We start from the raw sequence: 15,562 nt of genomic DNA on the forward strand, positions 1-15,562 counted from the left end.
TCTGGAGGGACCAGACAGGGATGCTGGGCTGGGGGTGGGGCTTCATTGTGATGTAAATGCAGTCATAGTGAGGAAGGGTGAGGGTTCACTGCAAAAACAGCAGTGGAGATGAATGCAGAGATTATATCAGAGCTGCTGGTTATGGAGATCTGATTTCTTTTGTGCAGATGTCACATGCCGGGTAAGCTGTTATTAACTAGAAGTCAGGGCTTAGCAGAAGGGAGATGTGTGGTTGAGTGCATCTTAGCATGTCAGGAGAAATCACGTAGCCTGCAGAAATGAACGCAGCTTTCAGGGACAGGGGCACATTTTAATAGGAAGAGACATCTGTAAAGCTAGTAGCTACTACTCTTTCCTCCATTACCAAAAAAAAAAAAATTTTTTAAATAGTAATACATAGATAGATAATGACAGCACAATTAAACGAATAAAAAACCAAAAATTAAAACAAAAAACAAATTTAATTAAAAAAATAAAATAATTTAAAATAAATAATGAAATCCTGGGATATAGTTGTTTTGCTTTATTCGTTTTTTTAAAATTTTTAAAATTTTATTTTATTTACTTTTTTATACAGTAGGCTCTTATTAGTCATCAATTTTATACACATCAGTGTATACATGTCAATCCGAATCACCCAAACTGTCCTAAAAGCACCTACCTTCTGCTCTGTTTCTACCCACCGCAGAGCCAAGAATCTCATGCAAGGTTCCCAATGACAGGATGTATCTGGGCCCTCTGGGTCTATTGCCAATCCTGGCTTAGCGCAGGGTTTGGGGATTCTGGGACTGGAGGGAAGGGGGCAGTAAGAGACTGTGTGTGAGAGCCCCTCCATGCAACCAGGAGCAGCCCGTGCCTCAGCAAAGAAGGGTAGAAATAGCCCTACTGACTGTGAGTCCCTTGGAATGTCTCACCATGGTATCATTTAGCACAGTGCCTGGCACACAGTTGAGCTCAATAAATATTCAGTGAAGGTGTATATAAAATAGATACCCAACAAGGACTATAACACAGGGAGCTATTCTCAATATTTTGTAATAACCTATAAGGGAAAAGAATCTGAAAAAGAATATATATACACACGCATATATATATACACACATACATATATATATATGACATAACTGAATCACTTTGCTGTACACCTAAAAGTAACACAACATTGTAAATCAACTATACCTCAATAAACAAAGTTTAAAATAACATGTTTTTTAAAAGTTCAGTGAATGAACGAATGAACTTCCTGACTTAGGTCTCTCCTAGCGCAAATGGATCTTCCCCATTGCAGCAGCTGGAAGTTTCATTTCTAAAACACAGACCTGATTGCTTGAGGCTGAGATCCTTTACAGCCCTTGGCAACAATTGTCCTAATTTCCTTCCTCAGAGACCTGCACTCCCAGGGTGCTCATGATTCCACATGATCTGGTCCCAGCCCCCTTTTCCAGCTCTGTTCCGCCTTTCACCCTCCCCTGGTTGCTCACCATTTCCTCCAAATACCACTCAGCACATCCTGCCCTCAGAGCCTTGCTCAGGCTGTTGGCTTAACCTAGAATCTCTTTTACCACTTGTCCCTGTGACCCCAGCCTTCAGCCTGTGATAACCCACCCTTTAAAGTCCCACTCAAATATCACTTCCTCCGGGAAGCCTTCCTGTGTCTTCCTTGCTTCTTTGTGTGTCATTTCACAACAGGGGGCCTGGAGAGAGCTGATGCCCCACACTGATCTCACCTTCCCTTGCTAAGTCTCTCGTTCTTTACCTACGTCCTACACTAGTTTTTGGGTTTCCTGAACACTAATGCTGTTTTCTGTGTCTCCACAAACTCGGCCAAACGACTCTTAAAGGAAGGAGGAAGGGAAGCCAAAGAGGTTGGAAGAAGAAATGTTAGTGGGTTGGTATTTAAAATGGCAGATCCCTAGCTTTTTGCCTCAGAAATTGCTGTTGTCGGCACTGAACTTCCTTCTCCTGATTCAGCTTCTACCCCAAGAAGTAGAATGGCTACTGAAAGAGTGGTGCTGAAGGAGCCCTGGACCACCCTCCTATCAGGGCGGTAGTGAAGATGCACTCATTCCCTTAGGCCCACCCCCCCCACCCCCACCCTGTTTCATCAGAGAAAAGAATTGGCCTTGACCCTCTTAGAGCATACCACAATCAGGCTGCGCCCTTCCTCCCGCCTTAATCTGCCCAGTAATAGTGCTAATTGGAGGGACTTGGGCTCCTTCTGCAGCCTTGTTTTGTCAGGCGTAAAAGTCCTCTCTAATTTTCTGGATGCGGATACTGTTCAGGCTGGCACCCTTCCTCGCGAGTTCCACTGTCATTCAGGCCTCATGAAAGGCCCCTGCAGCTCACTCATTCACTGTACTTCATTGTCCCTGACCGTTCATTGACATTCATTGGGATAATTCCTCCCCGGCGGCACATGCATGGAGGCGTGTGCACATGTGTTCAGACCCCATGTCCCATTAGCAGTGAGGACACTTGAAGTAAGAGGGCAGCGCCGCCTGAATGCAGAATCACCCTCCCCCTCTAATGGCTGGGGAGTCCACCGCACTAATGTGATTTCAAGAAGGACCAGGAGAATTGGTGGCCTCTGCGGAGCAGGCAGGGAGGAAGGGTCGGGGGTGTTCCTAGTCTAAAACACTGTCAGCTACATCACTCTGGACAGATGGCTTTCCCCTCCCGTTCCTCCCAGGACCAGCTGGTTCTGGAGACCCAATCTCCACCCTCCTTCTTGGCTGTTAGCCTGGCATTCAAGGCTCTTCAGAAGATGGCTCTCAAGTGCCTTCCAGGCATTTTTGCTGCCTCCTGCCTGCACTGAATTCTACTCCAACCAGCCAGGTCTGTCCCTATGATCCGTAGCTCACACTTGCTTATATATTCTCTCCAATCACTGCTTAGGGACTGCAGTAATTGGCAGAACACTGCCAAGTGTAATGGCAGAACAGTTGTTCCATCTCCGCAACTCAATGAAAACAGTGTCTTTCAACATTTTTAAGGTAATAGTTAACAAGATGGTTGTTAGGACTATGGAGAAAGTCATTAGAGGCAGCAGAGCAAAAGTAAGTCCATGAAATAGATGATATAAGAAAAAACAATCAGTGGAACGGTGGTGTTTTCATCATGGCCTAATTCTATCACCTGCGCAGCAAACTACAGCCTCAGCCCCTTACCCACCTAGCCCCAGAATCCGGCTCATTTCTCCCTGATGTACTCTCTTGAGTAATGAAATCCCACCACCAGGCCTTCCAGGACCTACTCTAGCCCTGCCCTTCCGTGAAAGACACTCCCTGATTCCCACCAGGATTCACAGTCCTTCTGATGCCCATGGGCTTCTTGGCAGTACCCTCAACCGGCACTTAGAAGGCCTCTGCACGTGCACATATCATAACTACTCAGGTGAGAGCCCCGATTTCTGGAGGCAAGAAGCAGGGGCTCATACCTCTGTAACTCCCCAGAGCAAGCTGTGGGAAAAGTCTGCACAACCAGCAGCTGCTCCCTGGGCTTCTAGCTGGCGGTGCAGATCGGTGCTTGCTTGCCTTGTGAGAAACAATGACGTTTGTTCTGCCAGGACAGATAGGACCCGGTGGGCCATTGCTCTTGAATGGGAGCATCTTGTAAGCAAAAAAGCAGAGGCTTTCAGGTCAGACTGATGTTGACTGTACTGTCACTGGTCATTGACTACTAGCTGTAAGGCCTTGGGGAAGCTACTCAACTGCTTTGAACCCCCAGCTTTTCCTTTTGTGTTTGTAAATTGCAGTTGAATTTCCTGGGCTAAGAAATTCTTTATTATAATCAGTGGCCCTATGTATTGCAGGAAGTTTAGCAGCATCCCTGGCCTCTATATACTAGAGACCAATTGTACCCACTCTCTGCCTCCCTCCCCTGCAATTGTGACAATTAAAAATGTCTTAGATGTTGATGAATGTTTCCTGGGGGCACAAAATGGATCCCAGCTGAAAACCACTGATATGTATACCCTGGGGTGGTTCTGAAGATAAGATGATGTGATAGCAAATGTAAAATAAAGTATCTGCATATAATAGGTGCTCAATAAGTGCTAGTCCCATTTGAAATTTTAAGTAGAATTTGGCATTTCCGCTCCACCCTCTGGGGCTTCGGAAGTGGGTGGGGTGGGGATGGCTCTAGAGAAAAGCTCAGTAGAGGATGTCTGAGCCCAAGGACCTCTCCAGTGGCTTCCCTGGTCTCAGAGGAGAGATTTCATGGATGCTTAGGTGTCTTGGAAGTATCTGATGAGAAAGAGGTGGCGGGAGAACTCCCTGGTGGTCCAGCGGTTAGGACTCCACGCTTCCACTGCAGGGGTCATGGGTTCAATCCTTGGTCGGGGAACTAAGGATTTTTTGGCGGTGCAGCCAAAAAAATAAAAAAATTAAAAATATAAGGAAAGGGGTGGTGGACCTGGAGGCCCAGAGGGGCATGCAGGTTCAGCAGTTTCCTTGAGAAGACTTTTCCAAGCAGGCAGCCCATTTCTGCTTCAATTTCTCCTCCCCACCTGGTTGTTCAGGGGAGACATATGGTCCATTCCAGACAAGGGACCATGGCTCACAGAGAGAAGCAGTTCATACCAGGAAGGAGTGTAGAAGTACTGCTGAGATGCTAGCTTGGCTGGAGCATCCTGGCTGTACCGCAGGCCCCCGAGGACAGACTGCTGGCCCGCCTTGTCCCCAGCACATCTGGCCTGTGTAGCTGCCAAGTTCTGTCTGCCCAGCTCCAGGCCTTTCCACTGGGGTGGGAAGACAGAGGAGAGAGCTCTCCAGGGCTGCACTTCCTTCTGGACTAGAATACATGGAAATCTTCCAAGTGTACAATTGGGCTTTCATGAGAGGTAAAACTGACCCAACATAGGGAATCTCGGAGTTGCTCAAGCTATAGCTACCCCCTAACTCCTGCATGGGCTTTTTGGTTTGGTTTTGTTTTTTAACAGTGGAATAGTAATGACAATGGACAAGAGGCTTGAACTTGCTCCTCTGGGCCATCGACTAGTGTGGTCTTACATGGTCTTGAGTGAGTCATTCTCTCCAGGGCTCCCCTCAGTCATCTGCTCGTGGCCAGTGTGGTAACTGCTCTCACCAATACAGACACTTTCAGAGGCTCTGGTGAGGTCAGTGACCAAACATGCTTTGAGTGGAAAGAAAGGATTGTTGGTGTACACCCACTGCCAAGTTCAGCCTCATGCTGAGGGAGCACAGGTCACAGCACAGCCATTTAAAGGGAGTCACTGGATGTAAGGACCGAGCTAAAAGGGTGAGCACAGACCAAAGTGGGCCGTCTCTGGGAGGCCGGAGGAGACTGTCCTCTGAAGATTAACGAGGTCACCGTGTTAGAAGCTGGGAGTCCGCAGCCCTCAGCTGGAGAAAGGGGTCCAGCAGAGCAGATGAGGGGGGCCAGCAGAGCAATGGATGAGGGGGAAAGAGTTTATTGTGTTTTGGTTTGGTTTTAATCATGAGAAAGGGTAAAAGATATGTACGTTTCACATTTTTTTAAAAGGGAAGTTGAGATTCAGAAGCCCCAGAGGTGTGTTCTTCATGTGGATGTGTCCCACGCATACGGAGCTGTGGTCCTGACCGGGTGGGTACCTGGCCCATCTGGGGTTCCTCCCTCTGCACCCCCTGCTTTGTCCTCCCTGAGTGCCTGCATCGTCTCTGCTTGGCATGTGGCAATAACTTTTAAGAGGGCCTGCACCTCTCTTCCCACTAACCTTCTTCTGCACAAAGGTCTTCTAAACACAGATTTCAACACTCACATCACTTGTCTTCCTGATAACCTTTCCTGCTCCCAGGGCCTATCTCATCAAGACCCACAGCAGCATCTGATAGTGTCAGCAAACCTCTCTTTTAAGACGGGAAATCAAAAGGCTTGTGTTTGAAACCTATCTTACCATTGACTTCCTCATGGACAGAACTTGGCCAAGACTCTTAACTCTCTGAGCCCCCTTCTTATCTCTAAAAAGGACATAAAGATCTTACATGTGACCTCATAGCTGTGCAGTGAGGATCAATGACACGGTGGATGTGAAATGGCTTTACAAACTGCAAAGTGCGGTACCAACATCCATCCTATTCAGGTCTCCGGGACCTTTCTCAAGGTCGATTCAAGGTGGTTTTCTTATGGTTCTTGTGCTGTTTCTCTCCATCGGGATTCTCCCTCCTTTAATTGGCCCAGCAAATCCTGCCCTCGAGAGCTCACTGACTTTCCCAACCTGATGTTCTCCTTCCTTTACTAACTGCACCCTTAGTATTGAGTCCCTGCCGTGCCTCAGTTCTTCTGCACACAGGTAAGAGTTAGCAAGTCCCCAACAAGGTGCTTGGGGTTTACCCGTTATCTCAGCCCCCAGAACTGTGAGAAATGAATGTTTGTTGTTTAAGCCACCCAGACTACGGTATTTAGTTATAGCAGCCCAAGCTGACTGAGACACTCAGTGAGAAACTAAATCTATAAACTCGCCCACCTACTCTTTCTCTCCCTCCTTGTACTCTCCTTTCCTTCCTGGGTCTCGAGTGTTCCTGAGCTCGCCTGGTTCTTGACTCAGCCTCCCTATCTGGCGGAGTGATGTCACCTTTAGGACGAGGTTGGCAGTGAGGCCTCAGTAGTGTCCAGAGGTGGAATGGGAGGGAGAAGGGGGAGGGGGAATGCGGTCCTGGCTGTCTTCCTCTCCCTCAGGCTACCTGTGGCTGAGACACCACCAGGCAGGGTAGGGTCTCCTCCACTCAGCTGCTCCCGGTGGGGTCCTCTGGGCCAGGGGGGCTGCACTATCTTGCTCAGCTCCCCTCTCCCAGCCTCCAGGGCTTGGTCTTCCGCCTCCACTTCAGCTCTTTTCGTCCTTCCCAAAGAGAAGAGCGGGTGAAGCTGTCTGTGATGACAGAGCACTGAGCAGGGCTTCCTTCCCACTGTCTCCCTCCCTCCCCCACACAGCTGGGGAATTCTTGAGTCTCTGCCTTGCTGAACAATCAGGACCTGGATGCCGTTGGGAGCCTCCTCTGAACAGGCTGATGGCCAGCCTCCCACAGCTCAGGAAGGAGGTCACCGCTGCCCAGGAAAGGCTGGGTGGGGGTGGGGGACAGCTGCCCTCTCCTTTCACCTCCTCTGGCCAGAGGAGGATGCCCAAGCTGGACAGCAGAGTCCAGGGATGTCAAGCAGGGGGACAGAGCTTCCTCTTAAGCTCCCATCTGCTGTTTCCTTACGTACTGGACGGAGCGCTCTATACACAAGACTGGATGCAAGCTGCACCCCAAGGTGCCCTGAGAAGGAGCAATAATATTATCCCCATCTGACAGATGCAGAAAACGAGGCCTCAGGTTTTATACCTGGCGAGTGGCAGTGCTTGGCTTTGAACGTGGCTGCAGTCAACAGCGCACTAGTCCTTTATCTCCAGTGGTGTCAGGGTCAGGCACGCAGCCATCTGCCCAAGGCAGACGTCACCACCAGCCGGGGACACCGGCTCCCACGCAGGCTTTGCCAGCTCCTCCAGATATCACCCTAACTCTGGTCCCTCCTTCACCAACCCTTGTGCTCTGGGTTAGGTCTGTAACCCCCTTTATCTCCTTTCAGCCCTACTCTTGGGCCCCTGCCGCAGCCTCTCTAAGCTTCAGCTCCTTATCTGTAAATTGGGACTGACAGCAGTACCTACTTCATAGGGTTTCTGTACTTACTGAGTGAAGTTTTATTAGTAAAGGAAGGAGGATATAATTAAGAGGTCAGTAAATGGCAGCTAGGTTTTGTTTTTTGTTTTTTTAACATACGGGTCTTGAGATGCTACTGGGGTCTAACCCTAGGCTCAATCTCTTGATATATTTTCCTCAACTTTGCAGGTCCCTAGGCTATATTTCTTTTCTTCCATTATCTAAAGAAATGGGGACACTTCCATTTTGGGTCTTTAGAGATTAGATTAAAAAAAAAAAAAAAGATGAGTAATCACCTATCAATTGTTAGTCAGAATTGCTCTTAAAGTGCTTAGAAATCACCAATAGACAGTAAACTCCCGAGGACACTCTGATATCCCTGAGGACTAGCACAGAGCCTCCCAGGCAGGAAGAACTCAGCATATTCAAGGAGAGAAGATAGTCACAAACACGGTATGTCCAGCCTCTTGTCAGGGTAGTACAGAGGGTTAGAAGCTGGGGTGTAGCTAGAGCCACCTTCTCGTGCCCGCCCACCCCCACCCCCAGCCCCAGGTGTGGATGAGATCAGACGCCTCTGTCTTCCCTGGAGGCATTTCTGTGAGTCTCTGGCCCTCGTGTCCATGCTGGCCTCCTCTTATCTCTTGCGTCTACTGTTCAGCCCAGCTTTCTGCCACTACCTCCTTGAGGAAGACTGAACAGGACCTCCTGTGGGCATCCTTTTCACCTGAGTCCAGGGAGGAAAGAGGGGAGGACAGAGTGGGGGAATCCAGGGCACCACCTCCACTCAGTGGCTGGGGGCAGGGAGAGCCACTGAGTAGAGGAATGGCCCAGAGGCGAGTCCCATGCTTCCTTTGTTCTGGGCAGCTCACTTAGGTCTCTTCAAGCTCCCTGAGTCCTAGCAACTGACACCCCACAGCTGAGCTGGCATCCCCTCTCCCAGATGTTCCTAAAAGCCACGTGCCTTCTCCCCAACAGATCCCAACATGCTAGAATGGAGAAATTGCTGGACTCTGAAGATAGGATCTAATGTCAGATCAGGTAGAGGAAATCACCTCAATTCTGTTTTCTGCACTAAACACACACACACACACACACACACACACATATCCACAGAGGAAGAGGAGAAAAAAGGCAATATTGAGCTCTCCTGGAAGGAGCATTAAACACCAGCTTGCTTGTTTCACTTGGGAGGATTCCGGTATGTTATCCTGGAGGGGAATGTGTGTCCCAAACAGGAGCAGCTTCTCCTGGGTCCCCCAGGTTGCCTGCTCCCGTCTTGTTTAAATGCCATTTAGGCAGAATAGATGTCCCTCTGATTTTCCAATGCAGCATTCGATCCCTCAGTCTTTTGCTTTCTCCTATAGGAGCGTCAGCCAGACCTGGGCCATCTCGCAGCTGTACATCTCCCATGAACACAATGCAGAGAGAAAGGTTTCATTTTATTTTTCTTTCTCCCCCTTTCCTGACCTTATGTGCTACCTAATCCAGAAAATGATCCAGATGGGAAAGACATTGGCTTTGAAGCAAGAGGCAGGAGGAAGGAAGAAAGGGGCGCAGGATAAACCCCTCCTATCCAGCCGTTCACCCTGGGGAGAAATCCTCCCCGCCTAAACTCTGTCCCACACGTGTGCTCAGGATGGTGTTGCGGGGTCTTCCTGAGGCAGAGGGAAACCCCGCTGACCAGCAGGACCCCTGAGCCCTCACCTCTCCCCCCTCCTCCCCTGCACACGCATTTGGCGTAAGCCAATGTGAGCCAGAGATCCACTTTCAGTGCTGAGTCTTGACATCAGGGCGTTCAGTGATGTCTTGCTCATCTGTTCTACATAATTTCATTAAGTCAATTTTAATTTAGTCAAATTGACAATGGGGATGGAGACCCAGAGTGACAGAGGTGTCAGGGATTCCCTCCCATATGTTTTTAGCTACAACTAGCCCCCTTTGCCAGAGTAAGCAGATAAGGGAAGCTGTCACAGGTGGCATCGCCTGACCCCTTGGACATGTGCCTGGACCGAGGGCTCGTGACCCTCCTGCATAGACAACTCAGCCTCCTGCTGGGTTCCCTTCCATTAGAGCTGATGGAAAGGGGATGAGACTGACATAAATTGAGCTCCTAGTATGTTTCATGTGCTTTCACTTATACTGGCTCTTGTAATTTCCATAAAAATTCTATGTGGGACACAATACATTTTACAGATGAGACAACTGAGGCTCAGACAGGATAAGTGACTTGCCCAATGCCACACAGCTATTAGGTGGCAGAGCTGGGATCCGAACACTGGTCTGTCTGATTCCCAAATACACATTCTTTCTGCTGTCCCCTCGCAAACTTGCCCACAGGATTGGCAAGCATGAAAAAACCCATGCCTCAGCTTTAGGACTCACTTGCTCTCTCTACTAGGACTGTAGGTTGCATTCAGGTGAAGACGAACTGCTCTGGGAGCCTAAGGGCACAGGGCATGGGCTGGAGTGTTTCCTGGAGGAAGGGCCTGTCTCCAGGTATCACCTCACTGGAGACTTCACAGGACATTGCCACAGCTTTGCCCCTCCCTTGGCTAGCTGGGTTTTCAGCAGGCAAAAGGGAAGCTCTTGGGCAGGTACCTGGTTGAGGAAACTTCCAGAGGAAGGTGGGGAATGGTGTTCTGAGAGGCTCAGAGCTGTGGGCAGGGGATTCCTGGTACCCTGTTCTTCTGAGACTGAAGGAGGTCCCTGCTTGATGAGAGCTGCCTCTCCTGACACTGGGATGCACACCTGCCTCCTGTCTGGGAATCTCTCCTGATGTGACATCAACGTGCTGGTGGTCAGTGTGGCTGGGGGCACCTGCAATCCTCCCGTTCTGTCTGAGTTTGCTTTAAACTGAGTACACATGAGACAGAGGCAAAGACCTTGTTTTTCATTTTTGAAAGGTTTTGAAAGGTGCCAACTGGTAGCAACAGCCACTGGCCTCGTAAACCTTCACTGTCATGTCAGCCGGGAGCTCCTCAGAACACTTAGAACAAAGGAACCGGCAGAGGAACAGAAGGAAACAGACCATCCGAAGCACTCAGAGAAACAAGAAGGAAGACAAAAGAGGAAAACGGAGGCCGTGGGTATCAGCTGTCACTGGAGTGCAGGGAGAAACCCACAAAGATGACGGAGAGCATCCCACTACTGACAAGCTCTCATACGTCCCCTGGGGCAAACCTGCCTGACACCCCAGGTTTGAGGATCTGATGAATCCTACTGGCCCCTAGTCCTTGTCCACAATTAGCAGTGGGTGAGTGCAAGGAGTCTGAAGTGGGGCACCAATCCTGGTTCTGCACTAACCAGCTATGGGACCCTGAGCAATTAAGTCCCTCTCCAACCCGGGCCTCTGTCTCCATCCATTAAAACAAAAAAAGGCCCCCACCCCCTCCCTCCATGATTCCTTCCAGGTCCAAAGCTAGGAGGTGTTCCCTATGTCTCCTGTTATAAATAGGGCCTAGACGCAACACATCAACCTTTGATCTTGGACTAGGAACTTCCCTCTCCTTGAAGCCTTGGCTACCCCACATTTCCAGGCTGCATGGGATCTCTGGGAATGTGTGCTATCAGCTAGGAGATGGGAGGAGGCTAGAAAGGTGTTCTAATAACTAATGGTACTCCTAGAAAGAAGCCTCTCCACCTGAAATCCATCCTACACTCCACTGACAGATGAACTTCCGAAAACAAAGGTCTGTTCCACACCACTCCTCTGCCTATGACTCCAGTGGCTCCCCACTGCCTACCAAGTCACATGCAAACTCACGAAAGGCCCTCCTCGACTTGACTCAACTTGCCTTTGTTTCCCTGCCACTTCCGGTCCCTTACCTGTGCCACCTACTCCTCCCATCTCTTCAAATCACACCCAGCCCACAGGGTCCTTCTCAAATTCTGTATCTTCCAAGAAGATGTTTTAGACCAACTGGGCTTTGTACTGTGGTTTTTTAAAATGTGTCTGTCTCTTTTCCCAATACCAGGCCAGTGATGCCCCCCCGATTTCAGCAGAGTATTTGATGTGAACCTACCATTCTATGACTTTAAAAGAATTGAACTAAAAGAGAATTAAGTGGGTTCCTGGGGTCCAAAACGGCAGCTCTTAGAGCTAAGTAGAAAAAAGACTTGAGGAAGAAGATTTTGAGGGGTATAAAATGGTGTTTATGGGGATTCCCTGGTGGTCCAATGGTTAGGACTCTGCGCTTTCACTGTCGAGGGCCCAGGTTCGATCCCTGGTTAGGGAACTAAGATCCCTGCAAGCTGCATGGTGAGGCCCCCCCCAAAATGGTATTTAAGGGTCCTTTCCACCCTGAGATTTTGTGTTCTATGCAGAGCAGGGGTGCATTGCTTCAAGGCAGGCTCTTTAGTTTCCCGATAAATCTTGGAACCCTGGCCTCGGAGGTCCTGATACAGCTCTAGCATAGAAATGAGTCCATCACCCAGAGAAGTTTCTAAGTCAACACTTGGCTGAGGCCCTGCTAGGAGGCCAGGGGAAGCTGAAAGCCTGGTGCTCCTGGTTATTCTGGTAGATGAGATGTCATCTCGGGAAAAGCCAAGCATCCTGCCCCTACCCGCCCACAGCCAGTGCAGAGCCTTTGAGCCGGGCAGCTGCAGGCCCTCCGAGGGGAGGAGTTCAGGCAGCTGGGACTGCTTCCTGGGCCCCTTGGGGTGGAGCCCTCCCTTCCCAGTGCAGGTGGAGGCTAGGGGCTCTGCCCAGCGGCTCTTGTTTTCCCCACCTGCCTGCAGTGCGGTTTGTCTACTGGCGCCGCTGAGGCGTAGGGGCTGGGGGAATTTGATCAGCCAGAAGGAGGAGGCTGTCTCCCCAGGATGTGAGCACAGCCTAATCCCTCCCCCCCTCCCTCCTCTGGGTGTACTGCTGAGATGCCCTGCCAGGCGGAGGAGCAGAAAGGAGCCGAGGCTGAAGTATCTGAAGGTTGCAATAAATCAGGGAGATGCCCCGAGTCCTTAAGTGTCCTTCTGAAACTCTGCCGCCCCTGACCTCGTCCCTGAGGTGGTGAGGCGGACACAACCCAGGCATCCTCCAGACACTCGGAACAGAGCTGCCCCTCGGCGACTGGCAGAAGGTCAAGGGTGGCCTCAGGGCTCCTTCGCCCAGACTTGTGCCCCTTGACATGCTCAGTGTGGTTCCCCGGTGTCCCTGCCTCCCTAGATGTGTGGAAGCTTCTGTTCTCAGGGTTTGCCCATTATCTTCCTTGAGAAAAGGGTGGGTGGGAAGGAAGCTGGGTTGGGGGTCCCACCGGGTTTCAGGCAAGCTTGGGTTGGCACTGAGTTCCCCTTCCAGCCTCTCCCTGGGAGACCAAACAAACGTTATCAGGGACTCAGAAAAGCTCCTGTCAAGGTCACTCTGCTCTGCCTGATGCTGTCGCTGCTGTCAGACATGAGAAGCGACGCTGTTGTCCACCCCCTGCCAGCCCCAGGGCACTGCCTGGGCTCTGGACAGGCTCTCCAAGACAGCCCCATCTCCTGGCTGGAGATCACTCCAGCCTTCAGCTCCAGGACAGAAGGCCTCCAAGTTTCTGCTTCTCTCTCTGGTCTGTCATTCTGTGATATTAACCCTTTCCCTCCCTGAAGTTTCCTCACGCAGATAGTAGACCAAGCCATGAAAGCTCCCTTGTGATTCCTCCTCTTCTCGTGTGCCTGGGATCCCAGACCCCATGGCCACTGGACAGCACAGGGAGATCTGAAATGGCTGGGTAGGAAGGGCCACCATAGGCCTCACCACCACCAGTCTCAGCCATGTGGGGGGCTGAGCCCTGACTGTGTCCAGGGCCTGGTGCTACACACTGGAGGCATGACACACTTTCTCTTTCAAGAAGTTTATCATCGGGAATTCCCTGGCGGTCCAGTGGTTAGGACTCCACACTCTCATTGCTGAGGGCCCGGGTTCAATCCCTGGTCGGGGAACTAAAGATCCCACAAGCCACACGGCACGGCAAAAAAAAAAACCAGAGAAGTTTATCATCTAGGCAGGGAGGAAGGACAGAAGCTAAATTTTAATACATGGGAACAGATGCTCAAGGGGCGTGACAGTACCTATTGGAGAACTAAAGGACCAGACCAGGCAGGGGCAGCCCCAGTAGCGAGGGCACCCCTCTCACCCTGAAATGCCTGGGTCTCCTCCTGGTCTCCTCCTCGCCACTGGGCCAGCACTCACTCACCTGTGGCCCACTGCCCCACCACCCAGGGTGACTGGGGTCACGGGAACAGGTGTTGGCAAGCCCCAGCTTTGTTTCCCTGCCTCCTTCGATTTCTCTTACCGCCTTCCCTCTCCCCTTTCCTTGCGTGCCTATGCTCAATTCTCTCTCTCTTCAGCAGGAATATAATGTTCGGCTGCTTTCCACCCACTCTCTGAATGCTGCCAGGGAATAATGACTAAGGTGGTGGGTGGAAGTACAGCAAGTTGAGACCAATTTAGCAATCCAGGGTGCCAGGAGGAGGGTGATTTAGCAGCAAATAGCTTTGCAAACAGCAAGGAGAGTGAAGATGCCCCCAGAGCCAACAGACCAGCGAGCCAAGTGCGCAGCCCTGCCCGGGTGCCCGGGGCCGGGATTGCCTCAGCCACCTGGCAGTCTGTGCATAAAGGTTAGGTCAGGCATGGAGCCGGGTTTGTCCTGAGACACGGACTGATTTTCAGAGCCATGTTCACCCCCAATCTCAGCTCTACTCTTGACACCTTTGAGAGAGGTGTGTCCTTGTACACCCCTGGGGCTGGGAGTTTCATCCAGATGGACCCCTCTTCTTCTAGTGGATGCTGGGGCCTGGGAGGATATGCAGCCCTGAAGCCCGAAAGACTGCTCTGGGCATGGCAGAAATGGAGGTTCTGTGGTCTTGGGGAGGGGGCTGCCCAAGCACACTGCCGATCGTGCCCCAGAGAGAGGCCAACCCAGTGGACCCAGGTGTGGAGCTTGCAGGGCCTGCCAGCCAGGAGTCTGAGGACTGGTGTTGTGGGATGTGACTGCGAGTGTGGGTATCAGAGGAGAGCTTCTCTGAGATGCAGAGATGATGAGAATGCAAGGGGTGTGTGTGTGTGCGTGTGTGTGCGCGCGCACGCGTGTGTGTGTGTGTGTGCGCGTGTGTGTGTGTCTGCCCGCAGCCATGTTGAAGGCAGTTATCTTCTCCCACAGTGATTAGCTGACATGGAAGCAAATCTGTGGGTGATCTGGGGAGGGCAGCTCTTTACTGCCTTCGTTCCAGACACTGAAAGAAGCCTACATCATATCTGTTCAGACAACCATTTGGCCTGTCACTTAGTAAGAAAAATCACCTCTCTGTTGGATTGATTAGGACAATTAGTTTTAGTTGTTAGTGCGCACGCTCACACACACACACACACACACACACTCTGTCCTCTGTCTCTTCTATCCTCCCTTCGATCCTCACTGCACCCTCTTGCCACCTTCCCTCCATCCAATTCTGTCCTCATCTGGGAGGCAGCCTCCATGTGTGATCACCTCCCAAATCTGGTTTCCACACTGCTGACATTACCAGCAAAGAGACTGCTAATCTCTTTTTAGTTTGGGACTTATTTGCATATGGATAAGGTGGAAACACTGAATTAGATTATGGAATAAAGTTTGGTATTCTAATGAAATGTCGTTAATTCAGATTCTGTGAAGACAAAATTTGCATAATTTCACTGTGGCGTGGACTAAACCTTGTGAGTTGGCTAGCTATAAAGAGAAAGAACCAACATAGGATACATTACATTCCTTAAAGTGAGTCTCAAGTAGAGACCCCATTATGCCAGATACTTCCTAGTTTATCACTTACTGAGCTTAACCTATATGCCTAACAAGTGCTTAGGGATAAGAAGTGGGGGGGCACAGAAAAAGGGAAGAAAACACTTTAAGACTCTCATCAAGCTTGAATGATAATAATTATGGAAGAAATCGAGTTCTTGTAATTTTAAAAATCTC

This window comes from Grampus griseus (genome assembly GCF_964374135.1).
Source record: "Grampus griseus genome assembly, chromosome: 6".
NCBI lineage: Eukaryota > Metazoa > Chordata > Mammalia > Artiodactyla > Delphinidae > Grampus > Grampus griseus.